Consider the following 12,688-nt stretch of genomic DNA (forward strand, 5'->3'; position numbering starts at 1 on the left):
TTTCTACTCCCGTAAAGATTTACACCCTTGGAAACCCTGTACAGGGTCGCTATGGGTCGGAACCGACTCGACAGCACTTAACAACAACAACATATAGTTTAAGTGTGGTGCTATAGATGGCACTACTGTTTAACCACAAGGTCAGTGGATAAAATCTACCAGCTGCTCCTCAAAAACCTTATGGGTCAGAACTGACTTGATATCACCTCATAACAACTATCTAATAGAATATATAAGGAACTCTGGTAGTGTAATGGCTACGAGTTGAGCTGCAAACCTCAAGGTCAGCACATCAAAACTACCACCTATTCCGGGGGAGAAAGATGAGGCTTTCTGCTCTCATAAAGATTTGCAGCCTCGGAAACCCTGTGCAGGATCGCTATAAGTGGGAACTGACCGACTCCATGGCACATAACCAACCTACCAATATAATATATGGAATCCTGGTGTGGTAGTATGGGTTAATGTGCTAGACTGCAATGTTGGTTTGAACTGTGAGGTTGGTTCAAGCTCACCAGCTCAGCTGCTCCTCAGAAACCCTATACAGGGTCACTATGAGCTGGTACAGAGTCGACTGTGTTGTCAAACTGAAGAGCGGGCTTGCTGCCTGTCACTGAAGTCAAACACAGAGACAGGGAGAGATCCAATCAAAACTTGATTAGAAGAAAGCCAGCAGTCTGGAGGATGGAGAGAATAGTTTCTCAAGACTGTCCTGTCCTTTATGAAGAACAGGCACATTATGTAGGGTAAATACATTTGCATGTATACTTAATCTATATTAACATCAAGATAGCATTTTTTTTTTTTTTGGAAAAAGAAACAATAAAGCAATAAACTTCTTCAAACATTCTATCTTTAGGCAATAATCCTTCTCAAACATTCTACCTCATATGTATGTGAAAGCTGAACAGTGAATAAGGAAGACCGTAGAAGAATTGATGCTTTTGAATTGTGGTATTGGAGGAGAATAATGAAAGTGCATTGGGCTGCCAAAAGAACCAACAGATCTGTGTTTAAAGAAGTGCACCTTTTAGTTCCTGAGATAATTATCTTGGTGGACTTAAGCACATCCTGTTCTCCTTCTAAGACCATGAGCCCATCTCCATTAATTTTTAAAAGAACTTTCTCATTTGCAAAGTCTTCATTTATCAAGACCTAATGACTAAGCCAACTCTATTTTGTTTAGGTCAGTAGATCCATGCTATCAATAGCACTTAACAACAACAATAACAAATATAATACAAAAAGTGTGATTTCAACCAAAGAAATTGTCTATAGCAGATGTTGTTCAACATTGTTGTTGTTGTTAAGTGCCGTTGAGTCGGTTCTGACCCATAGCGACCCTGTAAAGGGTTTCCGAGGGTGTAAATCTTTACAGGAGTAGAAAGCCTCATCTTTCTCCCGTGGAGCGGCTGGTAGTTTTGAACCGCTGACCTTAAGGTTCGCAGCCCGATTCATAATCACTATGCTACCAGAGCTTAGCACTCTGAAATGATGGAAATGGTCTATATTTGCATAGTCTGTTTATGATAAGGAGTCCTATGGATTAAGTGTTGGGCTATTAACTACAAGGTCAGTGGTTCAAACACACAAAGTGCTCTGTGGGAGAAAGATAAGATAGTCTGATTCCATAAAGATTTACATACTTGAAAACCTTATAGGACAGTTGTATTTTGTAGGCTCTCTATCAGTTGGAACGATCTGATGGCAATGGTTTTGGTTTTGAGTTTCTGATTTATGGTAGACACAAGCTACAAATGACTACTGAAAAAAATTTTTCACTGTGACTAAGAAACACAATTTTTTATTTCACTTAATTTTAATTCATATACATTTAAATAGTTACAGATAGTATTGTGGATTGAATTGTATGTCCCCAAAGTATGTATTATAAATACTTACTTATACCTGTAATATACCTTATGTTTATGCAAATAATACACGCCTTCTACATTGTTACCAAACCACTACCCTTCCTCTAGGAGGTATTTTTGTAAAGGAGCTATGTCATTTATTATTGTTGTTTTTTTACGACAAGATTTTTAAAATTAAATTGGCATAGTAGCCCTTAGGAAAATACCTGCTGGGCACAGGGAGTAGTTGGCAAATAAACATAAGAAGCACATGTTATTTGTATAAAAATACAGTTATCCCATTTGGAAAGGGACTTTATTTGTATGTTAATGAGGTCATGTCAGTGTAGCTTTACACACTTTGTTGTTGTTGTTAACTACTTTCAAGTGGGTTCTGACTCATCCTGTATATGGTTTCTGAGGAGCATCTAGTGAGTTTAAACTGGGAGCCTTGTAGTTCGCAGCTCAGTGCTGATTCTACAATGCCATACCAGGAGTCCAAATTAATTCAACCATACATATTTAATCTGTATCTATCTATTTCACTATCTATGCAGTTGTTGTCAGGTGACTCATAGCAAACTTGTATAGGGCTTCCAAGGAGAGGCTGGTAGGTTTGAATTACAGACCTTGTGGTCAGCAGTCCAGTGCCTATCTCCTCCAATACAGCATCATCTCCAGGACAGCAGATTAGTCACAGAAGTCAGCAAATGAAAATGAGGGGACAGATAGATACCACATGGAGATCTCCAAGAAATAGCAAGAAGAAGCTAAAAGAAGAATCTCCCCTAGAGTGGACAGAGAGATGCTTTCCCTAGACTGTTCTGATGTTTTTGTCCTTAAGTGATGTTTAGTTCAGGGTTCCCACTCATAGCGAGCATGTGTAGGGTTTCTTAGGAGTGGCTGGTGGGTTTGAAACACCAACCTTTAGCAGTTCAGTGCTTATCCTATGTTTTGGTTAAGTGCTGTTGAATCGGTTCCCACACACAGTGACCCAGTAAAGAGTTTCCAAGGAGCAAATGGTGAGTTTGAACCGCTGACCTTGCAGTCCTGCATTTATCCTACAGCGCCACACCAGAAGACCACTTATCCTATTATTGTTGTTATTAAGTGCTGTCGAGTCAGTTCCAACTCATAGCGACCCTGTAAAGGGTTTTCTAGGACTACCTGGTGAGCTTGAACCGCTGACCTTGCAATTCAAACGGCTTTGCAGTCTGGCACATTAACCCACAGCGCCACACTAAATTTCACACTTCTAGCCTTATAAATTGTAAGAAAACAAATCTCTGTTTATTAAAGCCACTCACTTGTGTTATTTTCTATTCCAGCAGCACTAAGAGAATAAAGCCTACGGCTAGTGGCTGTCTTAATGGACTGAGTAGTTCTGAAGTACATTCATGTGTATAGAATTGATTCTACTAGAAAAAACAAAAACCAAAAAAAACATAAATGAAAGAAATTGTAATTTTCAAACTTAAGAATTTGAAATATAGAGAAGTAACTCTTTTGTACTGTTGATGTATGGGAGTTACAATAGGAAGATTCAACACTGCCAGTCAACTTGATCTATTTTGGAATGTCATGTTAATTAACTCTTGCAATCAAATGCAGTATTTGAATATTCATCAATCCACAATTATAACTGATTCTTCTCTACCCCAATCTAACTGGTCAACACTGAGGAAATGGCTTTATAATATTGAATAAGTTATGTTTTCTGTTTTGTTTTCATGTGCTAAAATACGTCTTATAAGCAGTCATACGTATTTTTGTGAAGTGCCTTTCAATATAACATCCTCCTTTCCTATTTATTGGGTTGTTGTTGATGTTAAGCGCTGTGCAGTCAATTCTGACTCACAGGGAACCCATATAGGGTTTCGAAGGAGCAGCTGATGGGTTTGAAAAGCTGATCTTGTGGTTAGCAGTCAAGGGCTTCTCCTATAGTACCACACCAGAACTCCCTATCTTTTGGGAGAAACCATATTATCTTTTTTCAGGTGTGGTGCTGCAGAGTAATGCACTGTACTGCAAGGTGGTATGAACCTCAAGGTCTGCAGTTCAAGCTCACCAGCCGCTTGTTGGGAAACCTATACAGGATAGCTATGAGATGGACCTGACTTGATAGCACTTATCAACACCAACAACAAACTCAGGCACACTGCACTTTAGTTTACACTAGGATGTTCTTTTAAATAAGTTTTATTGGAAGGAAAGCATTCTGCTACTCTTCTAGAAATCTGAATTAACAACATTCATCACTTGAAATGATCTGTTTCTCTGATTTCATATCACCTTGAGCCCCATCTAATCATGAGATTTCAAAGCAACTACCTAGTAGGAGCTTTATTTTTGCCTCCTATTTTGTCTTTGTAGAAAAGAAAGTCAAGAAAAGTCCTGGAACTTTCTGACACAATTCTGGGTTTATTAGAGCCAACCCAATTTCTGAACCTTACCAGATTAATATGCAAATACTGATGCCTTGAGTAGTAGAGAATGTAATGCTATTATAGTCTCAAATTTATCAGTCCTTAGAAATCCTGATTAGCCTTGGTAATCACCTGGCTCCTTGCTAGGATAGTGTTACTATCTCATAGGGTTTCACAGCCTTTCATGTGAAAAAAATATGATCTTGGCTTCAGCTGTTTCCAGGATTCTCTTTTGTTGAAGAAACGCCGTATCTTCTCTGACATAGTCTCTTTTTCTTCTATCTCAAGTTTGACTTTTTATAATGAAATATATACACAAACATTAAAAATATCAATTAAAATAAATATTGTGACCCTTTTGAAAAGTGAATGCACACTGAAATATAATTGTTCACTGTATTTTCTCTATTCTAATTCATTTATCTTCCAATCTATTCTATAAAATATATAACATAAATACTTAAGTCCACAATTAGTCAGTTTGCTGTACTGTGGTAGCTTGCATGTTACTGTGATTTTGGAAGCTATGTCACTGGTATTTTAAGTACCACAAGGGTCACCCAAGGTAGACAGGTTTCAGATGAACTTCTAAACTAAGACAGACTAGGAAAAAGAGACAGAGGAATTCAGAATATTTAGTCACTGAAAACCTTCTGAATAACAATGCAATACTATCAGAACCAGAATACTGAATATGAAAGCATGATAAAGAGCACCAGATTATTGCCAACAACAGTGCCAGACAATGAGCCCCTAACATTGGAAGGCACTCAGAATGCAATTAGGGAAGAGTTACCTTCTCAAGTAGAGTTGACCATAAGGATGTGAATACAGTAAAGTTCTTGGGACCTTCCTTTGCTGATGGGCCATATCTCAATTTGCATCATCACTGTCAACTCTGTTTTGAGGAGGCAACTCTTCTTCAGTTGTATTTTGAGTACCTTCCAACCTGAGAGTCTCTTTTTCTGGCACTGTATTTTACAAAATTCTGACGTTCTTCATCATGATTCAGTAGTCTATATTCTGAAGTCAGAAGAGGATATTGAACAAGGGATATAATTTCTGGCATCAGATGGATCTTGGCTGAAAGCAGAGAATATCAGAAAGATGTTTACCTGTGTTTAACAGATTACACAAAGGCTTTCAATTGGTGGATGATGGCAAATCAGGTACAACATTGTGGAGAATGAGTATTTTGGAATACTTAATTGTGCTCATGAGGAACCTGTACCTAGACCAAGAGGCAATTATTCAAACAAAACAAGGGAACCCTGAGTGGTTTGACATTAGGAAAGGTATGTACCTGAGATGTATTCTTTTACCATATTTATTCAATCTGTATGTTGTTGTTGTCATCAGGTGCTATTGAGTCGGAACCGACTCATAGCGACCCCATGCACAGCAGAATGAAACAATGTCCGATCCCGGGCCAACCCCACCATTGCTGCCACACTTGATGCCATCAATGATGCCACCTGGCTGATCCATCTCGTTGGGGGTCTTCCTATTTTTCTCTGACCCTCCATCTTAACCAGCATGACATCCTTCTCTAGCGACTGTTCTCTCCTGACACTATGTCCAAAGTATGAGAGACAAAGCTTAGCCATCCTGGCCTCCAATAAACACTCTGGCTGCACTTCTTCCAAAATAGATCTATTGGTTCTTTTGGCAGTCCATGGCACTTTTAGTATTCTCCTCCAACACCACAACTCAAACGCATCAATTCTTCTATGGTCTTCCATATTCACTGTCCAGCTTTTGCATCCATATGAGTTATTGAAAATACCATGGCTTGGGTCAGACGCACCTTAGTTCTCAAGCTGACATCTTTGCTCTTCAACACTTTAAAAAGTTCCTGTGCAGCAGATTTGCCCAATGCAATACATCGTCTGATCTCTTGACTGCTGTTTCCAAGAGTGTTGATAGTTGATCCAAGAAGAATGAAGTCCGTTTGCTGAGCAAATAATTCAAGAAACTGGATTACATGAAAAAAAAAAAATGGCATCAGGGTTGGAAAAGATACATTAACCTCTTATATGCAGATGACACAAACCTTGCTTGCTGAAAGTGAAGAGGATTTAAAATACTGATGGAGAGCAAAGACCATAGCCTTTGGTATGGGTTGCACCTGAATGTAAACAGAACAAAAATCCTCACCACTGGACTAATAAATAACATCACAATAAATGGAGAAAATATTAAAGTTGTCAAAGACTTCATTTTGCTCTGATCAAGCATCAGCACTCAGGGAAGCAGCAGTCAAGAAATCAAACGATGTATTGCTTTAGGCAAATCTGCTGCATAAGACCTCTTGAAAGCATTGAAAAGCAAAGATGTCAGTTTGAGGACTAAGGTGTGCCTGACCCAAGCCTTGATATTTTCAATAACTTCATATGCATATGGAAATTGGACATTGAATAAAGAAAGCTGCAGAAGAATTAATGTTTATGATTTATGGTGTTGGAGGAGAATATTAAATGCACCATGGACTGTCAAAAGAACAAACAAGTCTATGTTGAATGAGGCCATATGTCAGTATGGCCAGACTGTGTCTCTCATACTTCAAACATTTTAGCAGAAGGGAACAGCCCCTGGAGAAGGACATCATGCTTGGTAAAGTGGAGGGTCATCAAAAAAGAGGAAGATCCCCAATGAGATGGATTGGCACAATGACAGCATCAATGGGCTCAAGCATAGCATTGATTGTGTGGTTGGCGCAGGACCAGGCAGTGTTTCAGTCTGTTGTGCATAAGGTAGCTATGAGTTGGTACCAACTGGATGGCACCTAACAGCAACATCAAATACATTCCTGCTTTAACCTGTTTTTAGTATGCAAAGTATGTGAACTTTCCAAGTGTGTGAAAACTCACCTAGTATTTTATATATTGAAGTAATGACAGACTATATAATATATCAAATCTCAGACAAGATTATTTCTAAAACTTTCAAAACCATGAGTCTAGAGACTTTCCTTTCTGAGTTTGACTATCTTAGGCTCAGTTGTCTCATCAGTAAAAAAAATAAACTTGTAATGATATTTACGGCTATTTTGTTGTAACAATTTTTTTAAAAAAGTGTGCTGTATACCAATAGATACCACATGCTTGTATCTATCAATATGTCTGGCATTGAGTAGTTGTTTCCAAAGTGAATTTTATTTTATTTTCCCACTCTTATTAGTTTCATTATGATGTTGTTAAGTGCCGTCGAGCTGGTTCCAACCCATTTGTTGTTGTTAAGTGCCGTCGAGTCGATTCCGACCCATAGCGACCCTGTATAGGGTTTCTGAGGAGCTTCTGGTGAGCTTGAACCTCCGACCTTGCAGTTCAAACGGCTTTGCAGTCTGGTGCATTAATCCACAGCGCCACACCAGGACTCCATAAGAATGCAATCTATCCTTTATTCACAAAGTCATTTAAATATTTAGTAAAGCCAACTAGTGGAAAAGCTTTCCATATCAAATTAACCTGAATTTGAGTTGTGATGACATCAAAGTCTATAATACAACCATAGATATTGCTATAGTTGTTAGGTGACGTGGAGTCAGTTCTGTCTCATAGAGAACCTTTATTGGGTTTCCGAGGATGCAAAGCTTTATGGGAGTTGAATGTCTCATCTTTGTGGTTCTCAGTCCAGTGTTTATACTGAGTCACCATAGATAGTTTATGTAATCTCTTGGGAAACGGTATCCACATTTTAAAAATCTGTTGCTTTATACCTAAACCACCCAGCAGGTTAGGTAATTAAATCAGATGATGTGGAAATCTATGGTGTCTGGCACCTTGTGCAATGCCCTGGGTGATATTTCTAATATTCCTTTGTCCTTCTTACAAGGCATTGTGATGAGTAAAATCAAGAAACTTACAATTTGTGTGACTTTAAGGAATAATAGAAGCTACTTTGAAACAAGAGGATGCAAAACAAAAAAATGTGAATTTTTTTATAAGCCAGAAATTAGCATCAATTAAATAAGAAAAATAAAATCTTGTGGACCTAAAAGTACTTTTTGTTCAGGTTCTACATGTTTCTCTTTGTTGAGTTAAACAAAACATCTGACATAAAAAGTTATCCTGATTATTCAGGACAAATTTTCAAATATGAATACAAACTTAGTTTGCTTTATCATAAAAGGCATATTGTCTGGGTTGGATAACTGCCATTCACTTGATAAAAATATTCAGATTAAATAAAAAAGGAAAACTTTCTTATTGTCAAATAGTTTGGTAGTCTTCTAAAATATACATCTTTTTGTTTATTAAAAATCACCTAAATTTCAGTAACTGTGAGTAATCATAAAGCATAATGAATGAAAGATAATGTCTTTATAAATTGTGATTATTCGATTTAAATACAATTGCCTTGGCAGTGAATTTTCTGAAGCTTTTTGTTCAATGTTGAAATGCGCTTGATCTTTGAGAGAAAAGATCAGAATAGCTTTTGGTTTTTAAAGTGGCTGCCATGATTTTTCTATCTCCTTTTGTAAAAGTTTCAATAAAATTAAAGTGTTCCTGATAGTTTATAAATTCAAAACACAGAGGGCAGTTTTGGTAACATTTCAACATAGCTTATTGAGAATGTCTTAAGACATACATTCCACTTCACCATTCATTAAGAGAACTTAGAAGTTTTAAATCACAGAGAAGAGAGAAAGAAGATAATATTATTAACTGTATCATCTTTCAGGGTGATGTACTGTGTCCGATTAAGGATGACTGCATAGGCATTGGCAATCTTCACTTCAAGGATTAGGTCTTACTTCTCTACTTAACAAAGAGAGCATGAAAGAAGTGACTCTATTCCAGTTCTGGGCTTAGATTTAACAGGACAGGCAGCTTCCACATTGGTCTCTAAGTCACCATGTAAAAAGTGGGATAACTGCTGGAAAGTACTCGTGAAGAGGTCTTGAGATACATAGAGAAAGATGTGGAAGTGTTCTGAGAAAACAGAGAGGGAAAGTGGCCCCGTGTAGCTCAGCATTCCAGCCTTCCATTCAAGTAAAGAAAAGTCTAGATGAAACTGTTTTAGCTCCTCCAGAAGTTAGCTCCTCTATCCATCAGGGGTATACTACGGAAAAACTCAGTGCCACATGGAGTGGAAAACCGCCATTATGAGCCTTGCTCAAATTTCAGACCCACAAATTCATGAAACACAATTAATTTTTTTTTTGCTTTAGGACACTAAATTTCAGCATAGCTAGTCCTGGAGTCCTAGTAGCACTGTAGGATAAGCACAGGCCTGCAGATTCAAAGGTCAACACTTCAAACCCACAAGCCACAACTTGGGAGAAAGATGAGGCTTTTTGCTCCCATAAAGATTTACCACTGGTAATTTTGAACTGTTTACCTTATGGTTAGCAGCCCAACTGGTAACCACTGTGCTACCAGAGCTCCTAGACGTTAAAGTGTGTTGAAGTAAAAGAAGAGGGAGCTATTTTTGCATTGGTTTTATATATGGTATAATTTATATATGGAAGACTTCCAATGAGATGGATTGGCCAAGTGGCAGCATTGATGGACTCAAGCATGGCAACAGCAGTGAGGTTGGCCCAGGATTGGGCAGTGTTTTGTTCTGCTGTGCATAAGGTCGCTATGATTCCGTACTGACTCAATGGCACCCAACAACAACAAGGGGTAGTTGTGTGCTGTGAAGGTGGAGTCAGTTCCAACTCATTGAAACCCTTTATGAGGCTATAAACCTTTAGTGGTGGTGGTGGTGTACGTGGAGTCAGTTCTGACTCATAGTAATCCTGTACTGGGTTTCTGATGCTATAAATCTTTACGGAGCAGAAAGCCTCATCTTTCTCCAGTGGAAAAGCTGGTAGTTTCCAATTGCTGACCTTAAGGTTCGCAGCCTGATTCATAACCACTAAGCTACCAGCGCTCCTTTTAAGAGGGCAGAAAGTCTTATCTTTCTCCAATAGAACGGCTGGTAGATTTGAACTGTTGACCTTTTGATTAACAGCACAGCTCATAATCCACTATGCTACCAGAGGTGTCTATAAACTATTAATTACATATATTAACAATATGTTTTACTATTAAAATAAGGAGTGGATTGCAAATTGGGTTGCTAAGCTCAAGGTCAGTAGTTCAAATCTACAAGTTGTTCTGAGGGGAAAAGATGAGACTTTTTGCTCCCATAAAGATTTACAGATTCACAGCCTCGGAAACCCTATATGGGGTTTCTGGTTGCTATGAGTTGAAACTGACTTGGTGGCACACAGTTACCACCACCACTATTAAAATAATAGTCTCACAAATACTATATGCAAACTTGGTGTTTTAGCAATATTAACTGGTCAAGTGTTTTGTTTATATGTTTAAATAATCTTAACAGTCATTTGTTGTTGTTGTTATGTGCCATTACTGGTCTTTATATTATTTTCATTTCTTGAACTTGTTGTTGTTGTCAGGTGCCATCAAGTCGGAACCGACTCATAGTGACCCCATGCACAGTACAACGAAACAATGTCCAATCCTGGGCCAACCTCACTACCGCTGCCACACTTGAGTCCATCAATGATGCCACCTGGCCAATCCAGCTTGTTAGAGGTCTTCCTCTTTTTCTCTGACCCTCCACCTTACCCAGCATGACATCCTTCTCCAACGATTGTTTCCCCCGGACAATATGTCCAAAGTATGAGAGACGAAACTTAGCCATCTTGGTCTCCAAGGAGCACTCTGGCTGCACTTCTTCCAAAACAGATCTATTGGTTCTTTTGGCAGTCCATGGCACTTTCAGTATTCTCCTCCAACACCACAACTCAAAGGCATCAATTCTTCTATGATCTTCCTTATTCACTGTCCAGCTTTCGCATCCATATGAGGCTATTGAAAACACAATGGCCTGGGTCAGGCGCACCTTAGTCCTCAAGCTGACATCTCTGTTCTTCAATACTTTAAAAAGTTCCTGTGCAGCAGATTTGCCCAGTGCAATACGTCGTCTGATCTCTTGACTGCTGCTTCCACGAGTGTTGATAGTTGATCCAAGAAGAATGAAGTCCTTGACAATTTCAATCTTTTCTCCATTGATAAGAATGTTGTTTATTGGTCCAGTGGTGAGGATTTTTGTTTTCTTGACATTGAGATGTAATCCATATCGAAGACTGTGCTCTTTGATCTTCATAAGTAAATGTTTCAAGTCCTCTTCACTTTCAGCGATCAAGGTTGTATCATCTGCATATCGCAGGTTGTTAATGAGTCTTCCTCCAATCCTGATACCATGTTTTTCTTCGTATTATTTGCTCAGCATACAGGTTGAATAAGTATGGTGAAAGAATACAACCCTGTATCACACCTTTCCCAATTTTAAAACATTCAGTGTTCCCATGTTCTGTTCGAACAACTGTTTCTTGGTCTAGGTACAGATTTCTTAGAAGTACAATTAAGTGTTCTGGAATACTCATACTTCTCAATGTTGTCCATATCTTGTCATGATCCACACAATCAAAAGCCTTTGCATAGTCAATAAAGCACAGGTAAACATCCTTCTGATATTCTCTGCTTTCAGCCAAGATCCATCGGACATCAGCAATGATATCTCTCGTTCCACGGCCTCTTCTGAATCCAGCTTGAACCTCTGGAAGTTCTCTGTCAATGTATGATTGTAGCCATTTCTGTATTACCTTTAGCAAAACTTTACTTGCTTGAGATATCAAAGAGATTGAACTAGTCTATAGTAAAAATCATGAGTATACACAAAAATAGAAAATATATGGAGGTAGCATATAGTTATAGAAAAGAATAGTTGGCTGTCTATAAAAAAAAAATAGAAAATATTTGTTCTGCTATTCATTAATTTGGATAATTTGATCAAGTGTCTACCCTGTGGGTTTTAATCTCTATCTATACAATAGAGGGAGTAGATTATCCCTCCAAAAGGTAGCTTCCAAACCTATTTGAAAATGTCCAAACTTCTTTTGTCATGTTATTAATTTGCAAGTGTTTTAACATGTTAACATTTTAACAAAAAAAATTTGAGAGCAAATAGCTTGCTTCTCTACCACTTGTTGCTACATGCTGTTGAGTTGGTTCCAACTCACAGCGACCCTGTATAGGTTTTCCAAAGAGCAGCTAGTGGGTTTGAACTATTGACTTTGTGGTTCGAAGTCCAGTGCTGATCCTATAGCACCACACCAGGAGTCCTCAACCACTAAGTAGTACAAACTCTTAAAATTCTTCTTTCTCCTAAATAGTTCATCTTCTTCAGCTTGCCCTCGATGATTTCCCTGTGAGTACCACTTTTGTACAGAAAGAAAGAAGAGTACTTGCTGCTTGATCTTCAGGTGTTGGATTGTTAGGTAACAGTTGTAGCTTAGAGAGTTCTTACCCATATATTATTTATCACAAAGGCAGTATTTTCTATGCCTTATGTAAGCAATTCAAAATACAAATAATTTGATTTGTCAGC

This window comes from Chrysochloris asiatica, unplaced genomic scaffold (genome assembly GCF_000296735.1).
Source record: "Chrysochloris asiatica unplaced genomic scaffold, ChrAsi1.0 scaffold00032, whole genome shotgun sequence".
Lineage (NCBI taxonomy): Eukaryota > Metazoa > Chordata > Mammalia > Afrosoricida > Chrysochloridae > Chrysochloris > Chrysochloris asiatica.